The 25,902-nt window shown below is 43.0% G+C and overlaps 1 protein-coding gene across 1 annotated transcript in view; it reads right to left on the reverse strand.

The window, feature by feature from the left end:
* The window catches only part of SYTL2 (synaptotagmin like 2), a 102,882-nt gene that overhangs the window by 58,352 nt on the left and 18,628 nt on the right, over window positions 1-25,902 (reverse strand). The window lies entirely within an intron of this gene.

Here is a 25,902-nt window from a genome sequence, read left to right on the forward strand (position 1 = left end):
GTGCTGCATGTACAATAGATACTAAAAACCAGGTGTTTAGTACATCTTAAAGTAGCCTCACTTAAAAGTAAAATGGAGTGTGTACACTAGTGAGTGTTTATGAATTTTTATGAATAAATTCTTTGGGCAACAAAGAACTATGGGGAAGTATTCCCTCTGCCACTTGCTCACTCTGAACCATTAGGCAAGCCACCTCCCACTCCGAGGCTGTTTTCTCACCTGTACTTACTTGACAGGACAACATCCCTCACAGGTTGTAAGGACTAAATAAAATAGTGAATACAAAACAGCATATACCTTGCTTCCTGTGCCAGAAAGTAGCTACTAAAAATACATTCCAGTTTCCTTTCTGAATTCACACTTTAATTTCATCCAACTGAATAAGGTGTACTTGGTTGCATACATGTATTTTTCCTTTTCTCTTTTGAATTATGTTTCCTATCTCCCCCAGAAAGTTTGGCCTTCATGGACAGGTACTCTGAAGAACTTTGTTTTATTTTCCTGTAACTCTTTACAAAATGCCCACAGAGACTACTCAAATAAATATTGAGACAGTACTTCATTCTCTTTTTTAACATGTTGCATGCATTTGCCTTCTTGGTCATCTTAAAAACTACTCATCTTTCAAGATAAAAGTATCCACCCCCAGGAAGCCCCCCCTACTTTCCATAGCCAGAGTTAAATGATGTAGATGATTTGCTTATTGTTCCTAACTCTTCATTCCCCTCCCTGAAAGAGAACTATACAACCACGTTGCCACTTGAGTGAGCAGAGTGTCCATCGCTTCCTTCCCGATGTTGGGCTTGGCCTGTGACTTACTTTGGCTGATGGAATGTGACAAATGGAATGTGATATAAGGATAGGCTGTGGGTGTTCTTAGCGTGGTATGGGTTGGCTTCTTATGGTGCTGCATGTGCCACAAGAAGAGCTTGCCCAGGTAACTACTGCCGCTTCAGTCTGGGTCCCAGAAAGAGAGAGATAAATATAGGCCAGAAGCTGATCCCCTGAAGCAGGGTCACCCCAGCTGGCCTACAGATAAGGAAGCAAGAAATAAATATTTGTTGTTGAAAGCCACTAAAGTGTGGGGTTATAATATTTTTGTAGCAGGAACTTGACCTCATAAAAACTTTTTCTTCCATCTAAGTACCTTCACTGATGTAACTAATTGTCTGCCTTTAGTCTCTCCCATTTGACAGTGAGTCTCTGGATGAATAAACAAGTGAATAAGTAAGTGAAAGAATGGACCTAATCCAAATACACAACTTCACTGGGGGACGGCTATCTCAATTCTTTCATGCACAGTAGCTTTCTTTCATGTACAGTAACTTCCTTAGATCTCAAAGGCTGGGGAGGAAATGGATTCAAGCCACATTCCGGGAACCATGTCCCTGATGAGGCATTACACTGCCATATGGTCCAATGAGAAGTTATTTTTAAGTTCAATGAGGGGGACAGGAAGAGAACAAGAGGGAAAAAACACTTAGGTTGTCCAGCAGTGGCAACTGGCAGGGTTGCTAAAGGGGGAAATGCTGGTTTCCACACCTTCAGGTAGAACTAGACGCAAAGCGGGGCATCTGTGTAAAAGCTTCTAAGGGTGAAAAGTTTTTCCTAAAAATGAGCTCTTACTGAGACAAAGGGCAATAACCTCATTTTACAGACAAAGGAGTAAAGGGCCGGGACCCTTGACTCCTAACTGAGTAAGCAGGAGTTGCCACCCTGTCAGATGGCAGGGCGGCCCTCAGGTGGCTATCGAGATTCCTCCACCTCCCAGGACTCTGGGTGTTACGTATCATGGGAGCTAATCGAACATTTCATCAATTCAAGAAACGTTTATTGAGAGCCTTTTGTGCCTGGCACTGTTCTAAGCACTGAAGATACAGCTATAAATAAGACAGAAATAAACTTCCTGTCCTTTGTGGCGCTTACATGCTAGTTGAAGGAGACAATGTTCAAACTCAACAATAAAAGATAAATTGAAAAATCACACTAAATAAATAAATTATGTAACCTGTTAGAAGATTAAAAGAGCCATAGAGGAAAACAAAGCAGGGAAGGAAATAATGAGGGGGGCGGGGGAGGGGAACGGTTTAAACAGTGTTTAGGGCAGGCCTCACTGAGAAAATGATGTTTGAACAAAAACTTGACAGAAGTGAGGAAACAAGCCACGCAGATATCCAAGGTGGGAGTGTATCTGCTGGTCAAGAAACATACAGGAGGCCAGTGCTGAACTATCAGAGTGTGCCAGGAGGAGGATAGGATAGAGCAGGTCACAAAGGAAATAGATCAGACTGCTTTAGGCTTTTTAAAAAATTGATTGATTTTAGAGAGAGAGGAACAGGGAAGGAGGGGCTAAGAAGAGAAACATCAACCAGTTGTTTCATTAATTTATGCATTCATTGGTTGATTCTTGTATGTGCCCTGCCCAGGGATTGAACCCACAACCCTGTCATATCAGGATGGTGCTCTAACCAACTGAGCGACCTGGCCAGGCCTGTATTAGGCTTTGTAAGGGCTGTAAGATTTCTGGCTTTTCCTCTGAGATGAAGCAGCATTAGAAAAAGCAGGAAAAAAAAGAGAATAAATATTTACTAGGTACCTCCTATGTGCCTGGCACGTTACATATATCATCTCGTAGGCTCCTCACAAGATCCAGGGTGGTATTTTGTGACCAGCATTTTTCAAATGAGGAGAGTAAGGCTCAGGGAAGTGTCTGCCACCAAGCTTGTGTTTGGTGGGGCTGGCATTTACTAATGGCTTTGTCAGAATAAGCCACCCAGAGGCTGACATCTCATTTAATTCTCCCCTCCATGGGATTTTCCATGGAATTCCACGGAATTTTCAAACTGAGGAAGCAGAACAAAGACCTCTGTCTGGCTGGAGACCCTCATTCTCTGCTAACGCACAAAGGAGTGGCTGACCCACAGCAGGCCGTCGGCATGGGGGAAACTTCCGTGCAAAAATCAGAGGGGATGAATGTTGACCACAGGGATTCCTGATGTGTTCACAGAAGGAGTAGCTCCTGCATGAACAAAATGTTCTCCTTTGGTTCAGCCCAGCCTCGCACCCCTCTTCTGCATGCTGCTGAGTGATTTTTCTAAAACAACACAACACAAAATGAAATCACTCCAAGTCCCTACCGTAGCCTGTAGGACTCTATTGAAAATAGCACCTATTTTCTCCTTCAAGCTCCTCTCCCTCGGCCCCAGCCACACTGAGCTTGGTCAGTTCCTTTTGCCTTCGGGCCTCTGCATATCTGTTCCTTCTCCTGAAATATCCTTTGCTGGGTTAACACCACTTGAATCTCAAGTTAGATGTCATTTATGGCACAGAAGACTTCCCTAATCTTCAAGGCCAGATCAGGTGTCCCTCCAATGTGCTCCATTAGCAACTAACATCCTTAGTGAGGGTGCTTCACACTGTCTCAAATCCCTGTCTATGCGTGTTCATCCCTTATTGACTTATGAGCGAGGCCTGGGCCTCTGTGTGATTTATATCCCCAGCACCTGCCACTGTGCCTGGCTCCTGGCTCCTCCTACACGCTCAAGCATTTACCACGTGAACACAGGTCCCCCTTAACACGAACCTGACTCTAAGGCCCAAAATTGAGAAATCAGGTCCCCGCTATTCATCAAGTTCCAGCTCCAGGTCCTCTGTGTGACAGTGTGGTCTCAGTTGTAGCACCTGGATAATGAGTGTATTCAGTCCTACTTTCCCCTCCTTGTGAAAGGTACTGTGAGGCTCTCATGAGAATGCAGGAGGGCACCGTCAGGGACAAATAAGGACTGAGCAGCCCACAAGGGCAATTCAAGGACCCGAAATGCAGACTATGCTTAGTTTAGTCTCCATGCATCAGCTCTGCTGTGCCACATTGATAAAAGCCAATACTCTCCTTGTCAACTGTCCAGGAGTTATCTAGAGAAAAAAAAAACAAGGCCCCAAACAGTTGGCCCTTGCTTTTGATAGCTAGGCTTGGAGCTCCAAGCCCAATCATTCTGCCTGACCAAACCCAGGTTAAAGCCTGATTAATGAAAGCATTTGTTCTCTGATTCACTCTGAGGTAAGGAGAGGCCCAGATGTCACCTCCTTTCCCAGGTGGCTGCGGTTCTATCAAAGCCTGCAGACCCCAAGGAAGGCGAGGCTTCCTTGAGTAAGGAAGTGACTCTCACATGATGAGGTTTTCAGAAGAGAAGCAAATTGTTCTGACAGTCCCATGACATCAAGAGGGAAGGCTTGAAAGAAAAGTCTGGGAGGCAGAAAGGAAGCAAGAACAAATATGCTTGAGTCAGGGTGGGGTTGGGGAGAATGGTGCTGGACAAAAACGGGCCTGACTAATTAAGAGGCTTACCCCCACCAGCAGCCATCCATCACACATAAAACAAAATGCTCTGGAAGCTTCCTAAATCACAGTGGTATCAAAGGATAAATGGAATAACCCACAAATGGCTCAGGAAAAGCCTAGGAAGGAACAAGCGGAGTAAGACAATCAGAGAAACTTTGCTCACCTCCCTCGCAGCAGAAAGACCTCCCCACAGTGTACTGAACCGGTGGCCACCAGACCAGAGGCCACACAGCCGGGACACCCATGCCCAAAGAGGCAAGTTCCCCTGTTGGGCCGCTCCCCTTCTCAGGCTTAGTTTGCATTTGGTTGAACTTGCCTGTAATTTCCAGCCTTTGCCTCCAACTTGCCCTGCCACCCTCAGCTCACTTTCCCTTTTCACACAACAATTTAAAAGGAAGAGAGGTTTCATGTCTCTTGTTGAGGGTTAAGATGCACTTCCCTTTTCCTTCAGCGGTTCCTCACATGAGGTCTTCTAAGCCTCTCATGAACTTGGTCATTTTTCTCTGGACTAAAAAATGAGCAGGCGGTGCTAAGTACTTTACACACAAGATCTCAGCAAATCCCTCTGACCCACCATTTAGGCAGGTATTCTTCACACCATACAGATGACACTGTGCTCGAGGAGTTAAATAACTTGTCTACAGTTGTTCAACCAGGCCATGATTTCAATGCAGGGCTATAAGATTCTAAAGCCACTGGTTTTAATTTTCACTACATCACCATCCCCCTTATTCTCAGAGAGCTGACACAACTAGTTAGAGACAAAGGTGAGACTAGCACCCAGGTTTCCTGATTCCCAGGCCCGTTCCTTTACCCAGCTGTTCCTTCTTCTGGATCTTCTTTCTTCTTTGTCATATCCTATGACCATCATGCCTAGGTCCTCAAAGCACAGCATGCTCTTCTGTGCACAACTCATTAGGAATAGGAAAACGACTAGGCCTCCTGGGTTTGTTTTATGGACAGACATGGGGAAAAAAAGGACTAGCATGGGACAGAGGGAAAAGGGCACCTGTGTCAACATGCAGGTGTTTATACATACCCGTCAGCCTCCGAGAATGGTAGCGATCCCTGGAACCAGAAACTATTACTAAAAAAACCTGCTTCACATGTTTAAATTCAATCAGAATGTTTTGTTATATGCTTACATGAAAATATGTTCATATGAACAGCAAACTTTGTCCACAGCACTGTCAGGAAACAATGCTACATGAATGTTCTCCTGTTTCTGCATGGTCAGAGCTTTCATCATCTATTAAAAACATGCAAATTATTCAACCTAATGTGTTGCCTAAATTGGGCTTCTTAGAGGGGAACGAATAATTCATTGTCTAGCAACTGGTTTAAGGGAGCCTTTCAAAAAAGAGCGAGCCAAGTGAAGAAACAAAATGAACAAATGAATCAAGCCTATGAAGTAGTGAATCAATGAAAGGATGTGGTAGAACAGGAAAGAGGAAGTTGGTTTGTTATCCAATGTTTCTGTTTTATTTTTTCGTAAAGGAACAAATGAAATATCAAAACTGAAGGCAACCTGAAGATACAAAGCTTTCACGTTTGTGAGGCTTCTTCCAAAGGCGAAAGCCGTTTTTCCACTGCATTCTTCTCCTCCGACTCCCGGCTGATGGAGCCCACCGCTAGAGTGTCCCACAGACTGACCTGGCAATCTCAGACTAAGAGGCAGGGAAAAGAAAAGACTACTTATATGCAGCAAGTCCCCTTCTCCCTTACCTTCATATTCAAACCTACAGATAATGGCCATAGATTTCTGAAAAGCTTGTTTTTTGCCATTCTTGGGCCTCAGCTTTAGACTTATGGTATCCATAGGAATCAAATATTTCAATCAAGCCCCAACCAAGGGCAAGACAATGGGCCACATGAGGAAGACAGCATTACACACAACCCTCACACAAGTACTCTGCTAAGTACTGATAAAGGAGGCACAAACCAAGTTTTAGGGGCCATGGGGATTCAGGAAAGAGAGAAAAGGCAGTGAGCCTAGAAGGCTAAATTAGGGATGCGAGTGGGCATCCTGGCCAAGGGCACGGGGCAATGAAACCACAAAGAGGTTCAAAAAGAAGACTAGAATCTAAAGTACAGGCTATAAATGGGGAAACAGTACCTGAGGCCTGACCCCCGAGGAGCCAAAAATGCCAAGAGAGAGAATTTGAACCTGAATTTTTCACATTTTCCCGGCTTGACAATATTGCCAGAGTCACCCTTTTAATCTATATTTTCTTGGTTTTTAACCAAAAGATAAAAACAGTGAAGAAAGAAAGAAGCTGGGAGAACAGGCAGCTAAAAATTCATCTTAAACCTCACACTCAGGCTGAACACTCAAATCACTTCTAAAAAAAGATGACAGTCTACAAAAGAGATGACTTACCTCTGACAACGAACACATCAAGAAGGAACTTAAAGAAAATAGAACAAGGCTCACTTGACACTACATGGAGCAGCTGCAGGAGCCATCATACCTATGGGTGCATATTGGTTCCCCAGCTAGGGAAGCACCAGGAGCTTTGCCGAAGTTCACCCCGCCAGAGATACGCTTCCCCGCCCCTTGGAATGGCAATATCCAATGTCCCAGATCCCAGTTCTGGAAGAGGGTAAGCCCAAAAGTTCTGGTAGTGAACACAGTCTCTGCCCTCAGACCTTATGTTCGGGAAAGGAGGGCAGATGTTGACCAGGACCAAGAAGTCCTACAAAGCAGTAGAGCCGCATGCGATAAAGCTTTTAACCTGGGGGCGGGCGGGGACAGGGGGCAGTGGTACACGGTGGGGTAGTAGGGCGACTTAATGTAGTCCCAGGGGGCCAGGAAAGGCTTCCTAGAAGAAATATGATCTCTGTCAACTATAAAGTCTATAGTGATATCTAAATTGGGAGCTCTGTCACTTTAACTGTATTTATTACTGCTTGTATCCAGCTCTGGCTGACGAACAGCAGATTCCCAGACACTGATTGCTCAATTCCTACTCAATCCAAATCTTCAGGGCTGAGACCCAGGAATTTGCATTTTCTAAAGTGTTCCCACATGATGCAGCTGTTTGGCCAGGTTTGGGAATCACAGCTACAAAGGACCCCGTCAGGTCAGAAGTGGTGGATGACTGGTTAAAGAGCACCGCAATTTGTAAAGTTAAGCATGCTCATTTGCATATCATTTGTTTTCCAGCTGCAATGAGCAAACACAAAACTGCAGTAACAGCTGAATCAGTCATAACTAGTTCTTTGTGCAGATGAGAAAGCTGAGACGCAGAGGGGTTAGACCAACTGCTTAAGGTCACAAGGCTACCCAGTGTGAGAGCTGGGACACTCAGAGGACACCACCTGGATCTGCCAGGACATATACAATTTCAACCTAAATAAGGATTTGCAAACGGGCTAATAAATGGGTTGGGCTGCATTTCACAGTAACCCTGAAACCAGCACAATGCTAACAGCAGGCATGACAGGTGGATTCTACATTTAATTATTTTCTAGGTTTTAAATTCGAAGGACAGGAGTGGAGGAACCAACTGATTAATTAACCAGGCTGGAATCAAAGCCAGGATCATAAAGTTAACTGAACTGTAGCAATCCCCAACTCAGACTTTGAAAGGACGACATAAAACCTCATTTTTGATGGAATCATGTACATTCCTATCTGGCCTGAGAGTGAGGGGCTCTCTCCAAATGTTCTACCTCAGGGGTTCCCAAGCCTCACTACATTAGCATCACCTGAAAAGCTTTTTAAAAATATACCCATGCCGGGTCTCTTCACCCTCCACCTCCCCACAGCTATTTTGATTTAACCAGTCTGGGGTCAGACCCTACCAGGAATTTTTTTAAAAACCGCCTAGGTGATTGTAATGGGCAGCCAGCATTGAGGTCCCTAAACCAATGGTCCTCTCCTCTTTTTGGCTCCTGCTTGAGTCCAGGACCCAGTGGGTGAGGCAAGCCAGGGATGTATGAGGGCACAAAATGAGAAGGCAGGGTTTTATGAGCACAGCACCCACGCCTGCAGCACCCTGAGAGTGGGGCCTCCTTAAAAGTGAGGCACCTCGGGCACAAAGTTTAAGGAGACACCCACCCTCAGGGTGCCACCTGTGCAGCATCAGCCCTTGCATGTCCTTGTCTCCACAGATTTTGCATCCTGGGCACCTCACCTGCCTCAGTTGTCCTGGACATACTCAAACCAGGCCATTAATTATCCCAAATATACATCAAGATGCTATTGTGTGCAAGGTCCTCCTTGCTCCTCTCCATCCTCTAAAGAGATAAATTTTGAAACTGATGTAGGTGAATAATGCCTATGACATCCATGTACTGTGATAGAATGGTACACACCGGATTGGGAGCCAACAATTGGAATGGGATTTCCCTTTCTTTAGTTCTTTGGTAGTTCCCCTAAGGACTCTGAATTTGTTTCTTGGTCTGTGCCATGTGGGCAGCACTGCACAGGGTTACTGTGAGGATGAGGATGACATTAGGCTGTGAGTAAAACGGTGTGGGACATAGCAAGTGCTCCCTAAACACCTGGCGACAGTGCCTCTCCAGCACGTCACTAACTTGGTCCCCTTCCTGTGCTGCCTTCAGGTTGGGGCACCTCAGCTGCTGCTTTCCCTGTTTTCCTCATTACTCTCTCCCCCATCCTCCAACCTCCTACCCATTCCAAGAGTCAAAATCTTGGTTTCTGCAAGCACTCCTCTATCCTTCCCCCGAGGCCTTTGAAGAGATAAAAAAAAAAATCTTCTAAATTTGGCATTGGTGGTTTGGCAGTAGAGAGGTTCCCATTTTTAAATTACCAAGAATTCTTCTAAATCTCCTCATCTTAGGCCTAGACCTCAGCTTTAGAAAATCGAAAGTCAAGAGTTTAACATCATGGTCTCTGGTCCAACATTAACAGCCCTCGTCCAATTCTGCTTCCTCTAGCAGTGGGCACAGAGGTGCCTTGGCATCCCTGTGTGCCTAGCACCTGGCATGGTGCCTGGCATCTAGCCAGTGCCTCATTTATTGCATAAAGGAAAGAAAAACAGACATTAGAAGAGAAAAACCAAGACAATTCAAGAGCACAGAGGAAAAGCCAAGAAAGATTACGAGAGTGGGACTAAAAAAGTTTGGCAAGCTATCTTCAACAGATGTACAGCATTTCTTAACTCCCTGTGGTAGGCAGAATAATGGTCCTCCAAAGATGCCCACATCCTAATTCCTGGAATTTGTGAATATGGTGCTACATAGTAAATGGGACTTTACACATGTGATCAAGAATCTTGTGGTGGGTCTGCACAGCAAAGGAAACCATGAACAATGTGAAAAGACAACCCACAGAGTGGGAGAACATGTTCACCAATGATATAGCTGATAAGGGGTTAACACCCAAAAGTTACAAAGAACTTACAAAACTGAACGCCAAAAGAACAAACAGTCCAATTAAAATATGGGCAGAGGATCTGAATAGACTCTTTTCCAAAGAGGACATACAGATGGCCAACAGACATATGAAAAGATGCTCAGCGTCACTAATCATCAGAGAGATGCAAATTAAAACCACAGTGAGATAACACCTCACATCTGTCAGAATGACTATCAACAAACAGGTGCTGGCGAGGCTGTGGAGAAAAGGGGACCCTTGGGCACTGTTGGTGGGGATGCAGACTGGTGCAGCCACTGTGGAAAGCAGTGTGGAGTTACCTCATAAAATTAAAAATGGAACTACCTTACGACCCAGTGATTCTACTTCTGGGATTATATCCAAAGTAAGTTGAAACACTAATTCAAAAGAATATATGCACTCCTATGTTCACTACAGTGTTACTTACAATAGCCGAGATTTGGAAGCAGCCCAAGTGACCATCAGTAGATGAATGGATTAAAAAACTGCGGTTCATCTACATAATGGAATACCACTTCGCCATAAGAAAGAAAAAAACCTTTCCTTTTGAGACAGCATGGACGGACCTGGAGAGTATTATGCTAAGTGAAATAAGCCAGTCAGAGAAAGACAAACACCTTATGATTTCACTTATATGTAGAATCTAATGAACACAATAAACAAAATAGAAGCAGACTTCATAGGTACAGAAAACACACTGACAGTTGTCAGATGGGAGGAGTTTGGGGGGCTGGATGAAAACAATGAAGGAATTAAGCAAAAAGAAAAACAAACCCCTCATAGACATAGAAAACAGTATGGTGATTATGAGAGGGAAAGAGGGGTAGAGGGAGGTAGACGAGGGTAAAGGAGAATAAATGGCAAAAGAGACTTGACTTTGGATGGTGAACACACAGTACAACATACAGCTGATATATTAGGAAACTGTACGCTTGAAACCTATATAATTTTATTAACCAATATCACCCCCAATAAATTCAATTAAAAAGATAAAAGAATCTTTTATGGGGAGATTATCCTGGATTATCTAGCTAGGCTCATTGTAATCACAGGTCCTCATAAGGAGGATAGTCAGAAGGAGAGAGAGGAGATGGGGGATGAGGACAGTCGCAGTGAAGCGCTTTGAAGACGGAGGAAGGGGCCATGAGCCAAGGAGAGCACGCAGCCCCTGGTGGCTGGAAAAGGCAAGGAAAGAGATTCTCTCCTAGGGCTTCCAGCAGGAAGTCCGTTCTGCCAACTCCTACTTTTATCCTGTAAGATCCATTTCAGACTTCTGACCTCCAAAACTATAAGATAATAAATTTGTGTTCTTTTAAGTCACTAAGTTTACAGTCATTTGTTACAGCAATAAAAGGAAAGCGATACACAGTCTGAGGACAGGTAAGGTGCCGTTTCCTCTCTGAATGCCCATCTTGTTGCCTGGAATTCTGTTGACTAAATATGTCCTCGTAAGCAACAGTGAAGTTGATGCCTTTCTCTCCTTGCTCTGTAGCCAATCAGTGGCCAGACTCAGTTGATTGAATCTCTGCAACCTCCCTCCAATTCAGCCCTGTCTCTCCTTTTCTACCACTCATTTAGTAACTGTCTCTGAACATGGCTTCTTTCATTCCTGGTTCTACCTTGCTTCTGTCTACGGTACACAGTCCAGCTGGACTGTGGAGTACATAGAGTACCCCAAAGCCCCTCTTTAATTATGCCGTACTCTGACTTAAAAACCTTCCCTAGCTCTTCCTTGATGGCAGAGTAAGTCCAAATTCCTTATCTTAGTATTGACATCCTACTGGTTCTGAGCTTCCTATCCAACATTCCTACCCCGTAAACTCCAGCCAAGCCACTCAATAGCACCTCTATACTATGATTGCCAGACCTTTGTTCTTGCTGTTCTCTCTTCCTAGAATGTCTCTTACATTGCACACATCCAAACCCTATCACTCAAATCCCAACTTAAAAGACATTTTCTCCATGACTGCTCCTGCAGACCCCCTTTCCCCTCACAATTCTTTCCACAAGCTGGCAATAATTACTTCTTTTACTGAGCATTCAGAGCACGTATCTGTACATTCTCATCTCCACAGGCCCCACAGTCAGAGAGACCAGAGCACAATGTGCTAGTTACTTAGCTTCTCTGAGCCTCACGCTTCTTATCTGTACAACGGGCATTATATCTATCTTGCCAGGTTGTTGAGAAGATTTAATCTCATATATAGGTGTTCAACACAATAAGTATTCAATAATTACACAAACATTGTAGTAACTTATATACACATCAAATTCCCACCCCTTGACTCTGTAAGGGAAGGATTTATGTCCACTTCATTTTTGTAACCACACAGTACCTTGCACATAGTAGTGAAAAAATATTTTTAATTAGTAAGTCACTGAAATGTTGGGAGCATCTCTTCAGGCTTCCTGTTCCGTATATAGTAAGGCTGGCCTCCTTTTTCTCCATTTCAGAGAGCGGGGAAAAATTCTGTCAGTGTTCGACAGAATTCCTAAGAGGGAACTTTGTAAGACCCACTCTCTTTGCTTAATGCCCCTAAGCTGCTATTCATCCCCACCGACAAGAAATGAGTATTGTTTTTATTAGCATAAGTTTACATTGTTATTTTAATGTCACTGAGTCCTAGCTCAGAAAACAGCTGTTGTTCTCGAGCTAGGGGAACAAAGTTCCCTTTTACTCCATGACGTTCAGAAATCCCAAGCTGGAGATGCTACAACATTCCTTGGTGGGTATGCAACAGAATTACCTTTTTTTAAATGCATTCCTTAAATTGCTTTTACGCTAAAGTGGAAACATGGTCTTTTGTTCCCTGAATCTAGTTGGCATCATCATGAGATTTAAAGTCAAGGTCTGGTTTGAAATCTGGTCACTCACTCACTAGCTTGGTGACCTGAGCCTCAGTTTCCTCAATTTCTAGCATTGGGACTAACCACTGCCCACCCACCCCGCTGAGTGACTACAGGGAGGTCAATGAGATCATATAGGGAAAGACATTTTATAACCTGTAAAATGCTGTATTTACACAATTAGATTTATCCATTCACCTTCCTACACAGCATGAGCTCCAAGCAGACACCCATAGATTGAATAAGAGACAGGCTCATCATGCATTCTAAAAGAAATGAAGAATGCTTCCACTTTACCTGCCTTTCTATAATCCCCAAACACAATAGAGAGTAGTGCTGTAATTGGAGATGTCAGATAACCTCAGGCAAGCTCCCCTCACAGTGATTTTAAGGAACGTCTGACTTGCTATCTGTAGAGTGTTTGGAGGTGATATTCCTGAACAAAAGGTGTCATTCAGGGTAACTACCACATAATCAGCACTGCCCCTGCTCAGGCATCGCTACACTCTTTCCATAAATGACATCCTGAATCTTTAATATCCAACCGTCGTTCAAGGTAGTAGGTGTAATCCAGAAGGACCAATCATAACAGAGACAGCACTTAACATCACTTAGCAGTGAACACTAAGAAGGGCAACAACCATCCCAACTCCAGTTTAGTTTTATTCAAACTCTGGTCGCCTTACAGATTTCCCAGGACAGGCTGACTTGGGACTCAGTACACTGTCTCACGGAAGGGTAAAAGCCCTAATGAGCAAACCTCATAAAAAATTCAGCTGGTCTTTTGGAGCAAAACAGCTGGAGCTGACCTTAGGAATTCCACTAATTCCCCCTACCACAGAGCCTAAAAATAGCCAAAGAGCATGTCTAACTAGCAATGACCTTTCCTTTAAAGGAAATAATATGCAAAAAGGCATGCTGGGGTCATTAGCCCCAACCATGCAGTCCCCCTGATAAATCCTTGTCCAAATGTTCCTGTGAGAATCTGCCTTCACAAGGTCAACACTGAAATTTCATGGTGAAGGCTCCCCCTGCCCTACTCCCCAGGCACCACTGGGTCTGTAGAAAGATGTACACTATCAGCCACTAACTACCTGTGGGGCCATGAGGAAGTCACTTCCCCTTCCTTGGCCTCAGTTTCCACACCTGTAAAATGAAGTGCTAGACTCTAACCTCTAAGGTCTTCTTGTGGTGTAAGACTCCCTGAGAGGTACGTTCAAGGGCTTCTTATTACCATGATGATCAAATCCAAACTCAGTGTTATGTGGGTCTCTCCCCATCTTCTATGCATTTCTCTCCATTTCCCCCTGCACCATACCTTATGTTTACCTCTGACACTCTGTGCCTTCAGAACATGCAGCTCCCTCTGCCTGTAATGCCCTTTCCCAGCTTCTTAAAGTCCTACTCATTTTTCAGGATGCAGTCCGGGGGTCACTTCGCCCAGGAAGGCGAGTCTAGCCCCTTCCTTGCAAGTTGGGTGAGGATCTTCTCCTCTGTGGTCTCACAGGACTCTGCATCATATAGGGACTGTCTGTTTACTTAGCTGTCTCCCTTGCACACCTGGGCGCCCCTCACAGGTAGAGACACAATCCATCTCTCCTGTACCCCTAGTATCAGACCCTGGGCCCACCATTCGATGCCTGCTGACACCGCACCAAATTCCACCAGAGGACTGCCTACATTTTATAGTGTTATTCCAAAAGGCCAGAAATTAATTCATTTTTTAAAGGAATGTTTCTGTATTCAAAAAGCAAGAAAAACTACCTCAAAGCCTTTGCCTTATTAGGAAAAATTAGATATAGCTGTTCAGAATTGTGACATAATCTTGTGGACTTGAAAAACATACATTTGTCCCTGAGAAACTCCTCTTTAAACAAAGTGAACCATAGTTTTTTTAAAAAGATATTCAAATTTAGAAATGATGCCCAACTTAGTGGGTTTTTTTTTTTTTAACCAAGAGGAAGGAAGGTCTCCAAAATGGGTAAATTATACACTAAGCTTTCTGAAAATTCTCAGCCAAGCCCTGGAAAATCATGAAAAGCAGAAAGAAAGAATGTAATCTTGCAAGAAAAACAAAATGCCTTATGAACTACTAACAATATTGAAAGGTATGTGCATGTATTACAGGAGATAAAAAACTAAGTTAATTGATAGGTAGGACTTGGATTTGATGGAAGAGTTGGAGAAGAAACAGACATTATCCCCCTCCAATGCCTTCTTCCATCTTTACACATGTTTACCTCTACACAAGGCAAACCAGCAAAGGAGGCAGCACTGTCTGGGTTTTACAGGTGAGGAAACTGAAGTTCATGGAGGATGAGGAACCTGCCTAAACCTGTATCTCCTCTATGTCACCAAGTTGGGATGTGAACTCAGGTCTGCCTAGCCCCAAAGTTCTGTCCAACACACCGGGAAAAGCTGTGGAAAAGGTGGAAGGGAAGGCCAGGCACACACGTGCCCTGAGAAAGAACCTAAAGATGCAAAGTGGAGCTGCGGTTTCCTTCAAACCTTCATACACCCAACACACTGAGCTTTGCAATACAGAATGTTGTGGAATTGGTGTGTAATGCAACCACTGACAAAGGGATTTTTATTCTCTATGCGATTCCAGTTTACCAACATATATGAACTAACTCCTGAAGTGAGGAGAGTAGGCACAATGTATGATGTTGCAGCATCAGCAAGTTTATTTTTCCTAAACCCTCATGAACAACAAAAATCCATGCACGGATCTGGGAAAGAGCTCTGTAGTATTAGGCAATCCTTAAGACACCCTCCGAAGGCAGGCAGAAATGATCATCAACACTTTATTAGTCAAGGTCAGCCTGTGCCCTGCCTGGAGGAACAGCTGAAGATGGGGTCCTGGCCCTTGCTCTGCCACTAATGACTGAAACCCTGGGTTTCTGGGTATACAATGAGGTATTTGATCTCTGACCACCTAGCTACCTTCTAATTGTGTGATTTATTTTTTTCTCTCATGGGTGTGAAAGCCATTGGCCAGACAGAATTCCAAAACCAGCTAGGTACCAAGAGAGCTGAGGGAGAAAGAAATGTAGAGGAAAGCTACTGAGAAAAAAAAAGAAGATCTCCCTGCTGCCCAGTGCAAAATGCCTTTTTAGAAACAAAGTGCTTTTTCATAAGATAGAGCTATACTGAGGAAGAAAATGACAATTAGGAAAACAGGATATAAAAACTGCCAAAAGCCTTCCTTCTTTTCTCACTGAGAGTGCCCTTTGTTGGGAACTCGGGTAGGTACTATGGATACAATTATTAAGCAGTAAGAACTGATTCCTGTTGTCAGGAAGACTTTGGCTCGCAGAAATAACAACAGCTCCTATTTGTACAATGTTGGGGGTTTACACTATATTCTAGTATATGTACTCTTCTTGGGAGGTAGGAATAAGTATAATCATAATCCTCTTTTTTTGAAATCCTCACCTGAAGATATGTTTATTGATTTTAGAGAGAGAGCAAGGAAGAGAAGGAGGGTCGGGGGGAAGGGAGAGGGAAAGAGTGACAAACATCCATCAGTTGCCTCCCTTACGCTCTCCAACCAGGGATCAGGCCTGCAACCTAGGTATGTGCCCTGACAGGGAATCGAACCCATAAACTCCTTTGGGTGTACAGGATGATGCTCCAACCAACTGAACCACCCAGACAGGGCATAACCCTCCTTTTATTGACATAAAAACGGAGGTTCAGCAGGGTCAAGAGGCTAATCCAAGATTATACAGCTGGGAAGAGAACACATTTGCAAAGGGGTAAAAAGACTACAGACATAGGACGGGGTACATTCAAGTGTCAGTTGTGTGATAAGTGGGGAAGTGAATGATGGCAAGACCCAGGAAAAGGTGGGACTTGAGTTGAGCTTTGGACATGGGGTAAGATTTAGACAATTCACATCCTGCATTCACTGAGTTCAATGCAGAAGCCAGCATAGTACTCCTTTAGATAGGGTGGAGCGCAGAAAAACAAAAGGACGCCTATATTTATAGACACACAGAAGCACCTTGTCTTTTATTTAAGAAGTGGACATTCTTTAGTCACCATCAATAATCAGCATGTGCGCTCTGAGTGTTTTTCCCAGGGGCAGAAATGGGTGGCTCTGAGCCTTTTCCTTTGGCGCTCACAGTAAGTATCAGGGAGATAGACGGCTCACACGTGGTTAGGTTCATGTGATCTGTACCACTGAGCTAGGGTGAAAAGCCCTGACCTTGGCACTCTCGACCAAAACTGTAACTACCTGATCTAACTGGCCTTCTCAAAGCATTCTCCTCTGTGGGTGTGACTAATCACATGCTTGTAAGCAAGCCTGCCTTCCCAGACGGCATTCATCGCCACCAAGGCTCAAGAATGTAATTAGTAAGCAACCTGGACCTGCTCCTGGGGTAAGAAGGGAGAGGAGAAGAATGGCTGGGAAAGATTTCGAGGTGATGATAGAGCCTCAAAATCACAGAAGAGCTTAATAAAACAGGTCCTGGCTCCGTATATCAGACAGATGGGCTTTAAGCCAAAGAATAGGAAGCAGGGAGCCTGCGGGATTAGGATGGAGGTCCTTGGGAGGGGAGAGCTCAGACACCAAGAAGAGTGAGATTCAAGTTAAACCACAGACCTGTTGGGGGTAGGGAATTTGGGTGACAGGGACTCTGATGTTTACCCTTAGCAGAATTACAGGTTTTACTTACTACTGAGACTTTAGTCAACCCTCTAGAATTCTGATTCCAACTTTATTTCTTCAGGTAACAGTTGAAACAGCTGTTTCATCAGGGTTTCTGAGATGGAATCACAGGTACAGTTCACACAGTACAGGGTATGATGAGATTAAACAATCACCTGCCTCACCCTCGACCCCAGGCAACTGGCAAACAGTGGGGACGGGATGGAGACAGGGTCTATTTGATGATGATAGCCAGGAAATGGTTTTGGAGTTTGAACTTGAAGCTAAAAGTGACTCTTTCTGCTAAAGGGAATTTAAATTTCTTTCATCACATCAGAACATATTTGCAGAGCAAATGCAATGAACAAAGAGAAACAGAGACCCTAAGCTAGAGAGTAGAGCCAGTTCTAGCATCTTTTCTGCCTTCTGGCATCTTGAGAAGCTCTTCAGAAGGCAGCAAAGCCTTCCATAGACGTCCATCAATGGTGATGAAGACTTGTCCTTCAGCAAGGGCTTCACAATGACTGAGCTTAGTGAGGAGGAGCAGGTCAGACACACAGCACTCTATCTAAAATATAGAATATGCATATTCTAAATACAGAAGAGTCTGTATATGCATATAGGTGGATACATATTAAGAGTCTGTATGTAATATATGTACATATTAGCTCTCAGTCATTTGCAACCAATTTATGAAATCCTGAGAATTCCTCACCCTATTACTATAGAGAGGGTGGTTGCTAAGCGACTATAAAAGCAGGGTTCTGGCGCCCACGTGGTAGGTAAATTCAGGCACCCTGCTCCTAAAAGGATGTCCTAAGAAAGCTTATTTTGGTTCAGATGTAGTTGTTCATGGGGAGTGGGACAGCAGGGTTATATGCGAAGTTTTCGCTATCCTTGCTGTTTCTGTGAAGACCCACCAAGCTGGGACACTTCCATGAGCTTTGTCACCAAAGCCTCAGGCCAGCACTGTATGGAAAGTATCATTATCATTCTTATTTTACAGAAGAGGAACGGAGTTCACAAATGTGAGGTAACTTTATCTTCTTAAATACTATGTCATATATAGATATGTGTGTATGTATGCATATTATGGATATCCATTACTTTCTACAAACTGAGATAATAGATTATCACGTTTTCATTTAAAAACCAAAACCATGTGGGTCAGGTAATACTCATCAAAATCACGTTATTCTATTTTTTCTTAGCAGAAGTAGATCTTAAATAGTTACGCTGTAATGGGAAACAGAAACTATTTAGATAAAACAATCTTATCCATAACATGGATTTTGGAAGAAGATAAACATTCACTTTATAAACTTTTATTCAACAAAGGCCAATCGATAAATGCCTCTTAAGGGCATGCAGTGTGAGAGAGACTCATTAGGTACATCACATTGCAGAGAGAGGCCACAATTGTGGCAAACCTATGGGTGGAGAGGGAACAATATTCTGGGAATTAGCAGAATTAGCAGAGTCAAGTTTTCTCCCAGCTCCATCACTGCCTGGCTATGTGATGTCAGGCAAGCCACTTCACCTTCCGGGGCTTCATTCTCCTCATTTGCAAAATTAGGGTGCTGAAAAAAGACGTACTTTCCCATAGACCCCTGCTCAGACTCAGACTAGTTAAAAGAGCAAAATTCAGGAATTTTGCTACAATGGACCTCAGCCCTATCGCTCAGGAGTAAACTTCTCGTTTAATCTCAAGGCCCAAAGCAATACCTTCCCAATCTTGCGGGAGCAAGTCAACACAGTCCTCCTTTCCACAGTGCTCAGGCTCTTCTACAGCGTGAGCTATTATACAGTCCCATTAAATAGCCCTTATTCTTGATAATAAATAACGAACTAGGTGAAAATAGTTCTTATTAATCAAAATGGTAAACATATCAAAGGCTTAATTGCACTTACTATCTTTCAGGCACTGTTCTTAGCACTTTGGATCATTAACTCAATTTCTCACAACAGGTCAAGTAAGCATTTAACAGATAAGAGAACAGGCGTAGAGAGATGACTGAGGAACGAGTAAGTGGCACGCAGGACTCTACTCAGGCAGCCCAGCTCCAGCACTCACACGCTCGACCACCGCACCGCCCTGTCTTTCTGGACAAAGGCATCGCGAAGTGCGGAGTCATTCTCTGGTTTGGCCTGGTTTGGGTGGCCTGGGTTGTAACTTCATAAATCGTTGGCTCTTTCTGCCCCCTTTCTCTCTGCTCTGGGAACTCTCAGGCTTTCTAATCACTGGAAGATTCTGCTCACAGATTTCCTCAGACTGGACTTCCCCAAGCAGCCAGAGGAGAGGAGGCCCCAGGCGGCCAGGCAGGCACCACTCAGCTACAATAGCCAGGGGGCCACTTGCTGCAGGGCAGGCTTCTTGGGGAAACCCAAGACAATGTCCTAAAATCAACCTTCACAAGGTCACTGAAAAGCTATCTTTCTTAAACTCAGGGAGAACTCTGACCCAGTCAGAGGACAAAAGAAACATTTCCCCAGGAAAAGTGTTTGTTGAACTCAGGTAAATTGAGACTAAGCAATGTAAAACTTTAATGGCGGAGATGGAGGACAAAATGGTCTGCAAACAAAGCCTGGACTTTAAGGGCTGCTTAAACACTAATCGCCTCACATTCCTTCTGCCTTATTCTTCCATTAGCAAGGCCAAAGCCACCAAGAGGAAAAGAAGAGTGTGGTGAACCTCATGAATGTGTTTCAAAAACGAATAAGTAAATTAACAGAGATGTGGAGGTGGGGAGAAAAATCTTATCTAAGGATACATTCTCTGCCTTTCTGATTTTTTCTAATCTGAAATGCAAGAGAAGGAAAAAGAAAAATATTGGAAGAAAACACCAAGGAGGTCAAGGAGAACTACTCTGGCTGAGATGCTTTTTCACTTCAAATTCTGGGTCCATAATTATGTTATTCCCCCCAAATAGTGGCTTTTAAATGCCACTACTATCTAGGCTGAAATAAAAGGGAAGAAATGATATCATCATGGAGCTTAACTTTATTGCATGTTCATTTTATTCAATTTGTGCACATTAGAAGCATAGAAAATTAGCATCCTTCAACAGCCACACACAAAAAAAGAATTATGCAAGAAATACATCATATTAAATCTTCGTTTTAATTTCTCCCCACAATTCCACAGAGCTGGTAAGGAACAAATGTTTCCATCATTTGGGTTTATAACCTAGTTCCCATCAGCCCTGGTTATTCATACCACAGCCTTCTGCCTGCTGCAACACATCAGTATTTGCAGGTAGTTAATGCAATATCTCCTTATTTGGCTATTATTTCTTACTTGAAGCAATCAGGAGAGGCTTCAAGGTAGGGCTGGAAGGAGTGGGAGGTGAGAAAAGGACAATTTAAGCCAAGAAAAGTCCCAGACACCCCCCACAGTGAAACCACAACTATGTATGGCCCCTGCTAAAGTGAAAAGCACCTGAGCGTCCGTCCCCTAAAAGCCAGAAGGCACAAATCCAATGAGGTCCACGCTGTGGATTTCAGTGTCACCTGAGGGTAGAGATTTTTATAATTTTAAACAAAACTAAAATGAAAAGACATTTACTAAATAGTGTAGTGGGTAGGACAGAGTTTCAGTATGAGCTCAAGCAAACAACACAGCTTATTTGAGGGCAGCTGGGAATATAATAAATCTCGTTCAGGAAGGAACACAAAGAAAAGTAGGATTTCATTTCTTGCCTCGAAGAGGCAGTATCTAGCAAATTTCTATCAGTTTTATAAAAAGAAAGACAGCCCTGGCTGATGTGGCTCAGTGGCTTGAGCACCAGCCTGTGAACCAAAAGGTTACTGGCTCAATTCCCAGTCAGGGCACATGCGAGAGGCAACCAATCAATGTATCTCTCACACATCAATGTTTTTCTCCCTCTCTTCCCCTCTCTCTAAAAATAAATAAACAAATAAATAAAATCTTTTTAAAAAGAAAACAGATCTTTAAACAATTTCTGTAGAAACTTCTTCCATTCTTTTATTTCCAAAATAATTCAAAATATAAACTTTAAGATTTTAAATGAGTTTTTTAATCATTATATAAAGTTATAGAAAGTCTTGGTGTATATTAGAGTCCATGGAAGCTTAAATGAGGCCCACAGACAAGATTTTTTATTTTGTATTTCTCCAAAGCAGCTATATACTGAGGGCTGTAGGTCATTGAAGTGCAAGTCAACAAAGGTAATTTTCACTCATCTATTTCTTAGTAAAATGCAAGCAGTACAATGCTTAGCTCAGGAGGTACTTTTGAATGAGTGCTAAATAAAAGAATAAAATATTCTCAAGGGAGGAGTGACAGTGACCCCCACTTTACACACTGCTTAAGAATAGACACAACTATGCCACATAAATAGTGTTTAAAAATTCCTGCTTATAGCTGTTTTATTTGTAATAGCCAGAAATTAGATATAACCAGATGCCCTTCAATAGATGATAGCTAAACGTTGGTATATCCATACCATGAGATACTCCTAAGCAACAGAGCAACAAACTATAAACACATGGGACAACTTGGATCAATCTCATGGGATTATACAGTATGTAACCCTTTGGTATCATTTATGTGACATTCTTGAAATGGAAAAATTATAGAACTGGAGAACAGATTAGTGGTTACCAGGGGCTTGGGATGGGGGTAGGGGAAGTGAGAGGGAGCTGCGTATGGTTACAAAAGGAAAACGGGAGGGTTCCTTGCGGGGATGGGACGGATCAGTATCCTGATGATGGTACTAGATACATGTGATGAAACTGTATAGAACTTAACGCACACACTCACACACACCCCAGTACATGTTAAAGTGGGAAACTGGGATTGTATTGATAAAGATATCCTGGGTATGATTATTGTACAATAATTATTGTACTATAGTTGTGTAAGATGTTACCATTGAGAGAAATTAGGTTAAAGCACACAGACATCCCTGTATTAGTTCTTATAACTGTATGAGAATCTACAATGACCTCAAAATAAAAAGTTTAATTGAAAATAAATGTATTTTTTATTTTTCAATTACACTTCACAGTCAATATTATTCTGTATTAGTTTCATATGTAGAGCATAGTGGTTAGAAAACCATGTCCTTTATGGAGTGGTGCCCCAGATGTTTCCAGTACCCGCCTGGCCCCATGTAGAGTTAAAAATAAGTATCATGAAGTCACCTCCCCTCTGCCACCATCGGCACCACCAGTTTCGCCCTGTGTATGAATGTATGTGTATAGCTTAAATCTTTCCTACCCACCTAGAGAGAACTCTCCCAGCTCTAAACTGCCAACACCCCAACTGTTTTTAATCACACAATCTAGCTGCTGTTCTTACATGAAGAACAAATATTTCATACTTTTATATTTTCCTATCTAGAATAAAAACTCCTGAGACAGGGCCCACGTTTCCTACCTTTTTTAGTACCATCTCAATGCCTAGCACAGTGCTGAGCCTAGAGTAGAGACCGAGTAAAAGTTTTTAAAATAAACAAATAAGTGAATGAAGGAATATATGCATTTTTCTACTCCCAACGGTGGAGCTGGATAAACTGAAAATTCACAATGCTTTCGCTCCAGTTTTCTCAACTGTGCCCGCCTGCCTTATAGGCCTAGAGCAAGACTGAAGACAACCTCCAGCTGCGCTGCACTGGCAGCAAGGACACACACAGCTGCAGTCGGGGAGCTGCACTGATTATTTGCTGTGTGAGCTTGTGCCAGCTAATTTCTCTGAGCCTCAGTTTTTCCGTTTGCGAAACAGGGGATAATACTTTTGCAAAGCTGCTATGTGAATGAGACGTGATGTACATAACCAGCCTAGCTCAATGTCAATTTAAATAGATGCTCACTAAATGTTTTATCCTTCCGTAGATACTTCCAGGCACTAATTCTCACTTTATAGTTCAGAATGATGGCCAGTTCTTAGTAAGCTTACGTCTTTTCCGTAAATAAGCAGTGTTTTATTGATGTAGCACCTTTCTCTAAAGATCAAACTTTGCTTCTATGTACTATCACAAAAGTAATATGGACAAAGTAAATGGAGATACAGGATATGGTAAATGGGAGGAGGCTAGTTAAAGGGGAAGATATCAGGGTGTTTATGACAGCAGTGAAGACGGTCCCTCTCCCCACAGATCACTATGGAAGCAGGTTTGGCTTGGGCTTGCTCTTCCCCACCATGGCCTCACACAGTGGTCCTGTCCAAAGGCAGCACACACACCAGGGGAAGACACCCAAAAAAGCCTACTGATTCCTAAGAACGGTGGGCTGGTGGTATTGGGAAGGAGGGAGGGCCTCTGTTTATATTCTCTGCTAGGAAAGTATTTGTTTTCAGGGTAAGTCTACTGCTTCCTTCTCAGGGCTGGGAGTGCCTTAGTTCACTCTTACCCACAGAATAATAATTTTCCCTTAAGTGTGCAGCTGTCTGAAAACATGTTTGCTCTGGATGTGTCACTGGGTCATAAGGAGGTCTCTGAGAAATACTTTACACATGGGTGTCTCCAAGCACAGGCAGCAGAGATATTTGCTGACCCATGAGGCAAGGATGGACAAACACTGGATATGGTTCCAGGGTCCAGGTTTTAAAAGAATATACTAACTCAGTTGGTCAGTCAACAGCATTCTGAGCCTCAACTCACTCTACACCTGGCCTCTGCTAGAAACTGAGGACTCATCCATAAGAAGGGCAGGTCCTGCATGGTACAACTGCACATTTGTCAAAGCAAAGGTTTTAAAATTAGACTATCATTCCAAGTATATTCCCTATACCCAGCAGAAGCACATGAAATAGAATATAAATCTATGTCCACGTTAGACAACGTAGATGTGCCTCATCCCATCAATTTCAGAAAAGATGAACGTGCTTTCTAGAAGGATTTTAACTCTTAAAACCTTTGAGTTTTATTCTCTTCATTATTAATCAATGAATAACATCATAATCATAATTAGGTAATTACTTTGTGCCAGGCACTAGACTAAGCCCTTCAAAGAGTCATTTATCTCACTTAAGCTTTGAAACAATCTTAAGAGTGATGCATGTAATATTTTTCCTATTACATAGATGATGAAATTTCAGCTTAGAAAGACCAAGGATGTAAAACCAGGGACATCTTATTCAGAACCAATATTCTTGATCTGCATGCTAAGCTACACTACCATATGCTCGCTGGGTGCATGGGTGTGCAACTTTTTGGCATCTCTAGGCCACAATGGAAGAAGAGTTGTCTCGGGCCATACATTAAATACATTGTGACACATAATCACCAAAAAATCTCATAATGTTTTAAGTAAATATATGATTTTGTGTTGGGCTTCATTGATAGCCATACTGGGCAGCACATGGCCCGTGGGCCACAGGTTGGACTCCCCTGGTATTCCTGCTATTATTAAAATAAGAATGTATACAGTATTGATCTTTCAAACATATCAAGTTGAACCACATGAAATTGCTAGTACACAAACATTTTGACCCCTAGAAATGACAATTTCACTTGGTTCAACCTAATATAAGTGGAAGACAGAATGACATGTGCCTAACCCCAGCCCCTAACTAGATGTATGACTTTGAGCAAATCATTTAACATTTCTAGTCTTCACTTTTTTCACCCTATAATATGATGAGGTTGAGCTGAATTTGTCTTTAGGTTCCCTTCTAGCCCTATAATTACAGGGGAAGAAGAAGCACCATAATTCATTTGTTCAATAATTATTTATTAAGTGACTACTGCACATCAAACATTGTTTTCTCTTTCATTCTAAATTCTTCCACATTTCAAGGACAGCTTTCCAGCAGCTTCCTCTGATCCCTGGGCTCCCATGTGTTAGAGACAAAGAACAAGCTTGAGGATTCTTGGGAAACTGGGGTGTGCCCTATGGTGCTGGCAGCTCCCGCCTCATCAGAAATCCATAGCAGAAGAGAAAACCAAAGGACCTAAAATCCACTGTAGAGTGAGAGATGAAGTGTGGTGTGGCAGAAGATATGCTACAGGTAAACAAATGTGTATCTTCCAAAACAAAAAACTCCCAGTAAGTATTCTGGCTTAGAGAAACTTCCAGAAAAATATTCCACTGTCTTCTGGACTTCATGTGTACCCTCCAGGAAGATAGTTACCTAGTCTTAAAAAATCCAGAAAGGAAGAGCCCTCAGCTCTGCTGGGTAGAACTCTTGAGCATCTAGTCACAATCTTCGCAATGGTTAAGGACTGGGAGTAGAGAATTACAGGAAAACACCCAACTGCAAGCATGAAGACACTGATTCAACACTTGGCTATGCTAGTTTGTGAGCCTGGACTTCAGCACTCAAGCTGCCTCTGTCTCAGTTTCCTCACCTGTAGAATAAAGATTGGGATAGATGACTTCTACACATCTTTCCTATTCTACAGATTGGCCAGACCTTTATTATCTTTTTTACCAGCTAATCTGCCATCTGTTCCCTTTTGCACAGACCACTACACAGCAAACAGCTGTTTTCTCATACGCCTACAATAGCTCTTCAAATACACACTTGAAAACTCTTATGAGTGCCCACTTCACTCCCTTGCCTCTGGCCTAAATCAAAGTCTTAGATGAAGTGCGGTTAGCAAGATGTCAACAGCAACTATGTGGGGCCATAGGCCTAAGCTTTGAGCCCACAGGAAGGGAACACACACAGCTAATAACTATTCTCTCTCAACTTCTTGAAACTGAGAAAGACTCATAACTCCCAACCTC

The sequence above is a fragment of the Pteronotus mesoamericanus genome, unplaced genomic scaffold (genome assembly GCF_021234165.1).
Source record: "Pteronotus mesoamericanus isolate MK-2021 breed Mesoamerican mustached bat unplaced genomic scaffold, CSHL_Meso_final contig_33, whole genome shotgun sequence".
NCBI classification, from domain to species: domain Eukaryota; kingdom Metazoa; phylum Chordata; class Mammalia; order Chiroptera; family Mormoopidae; genus Pteronotus; species Pteronotus mesoamericanus.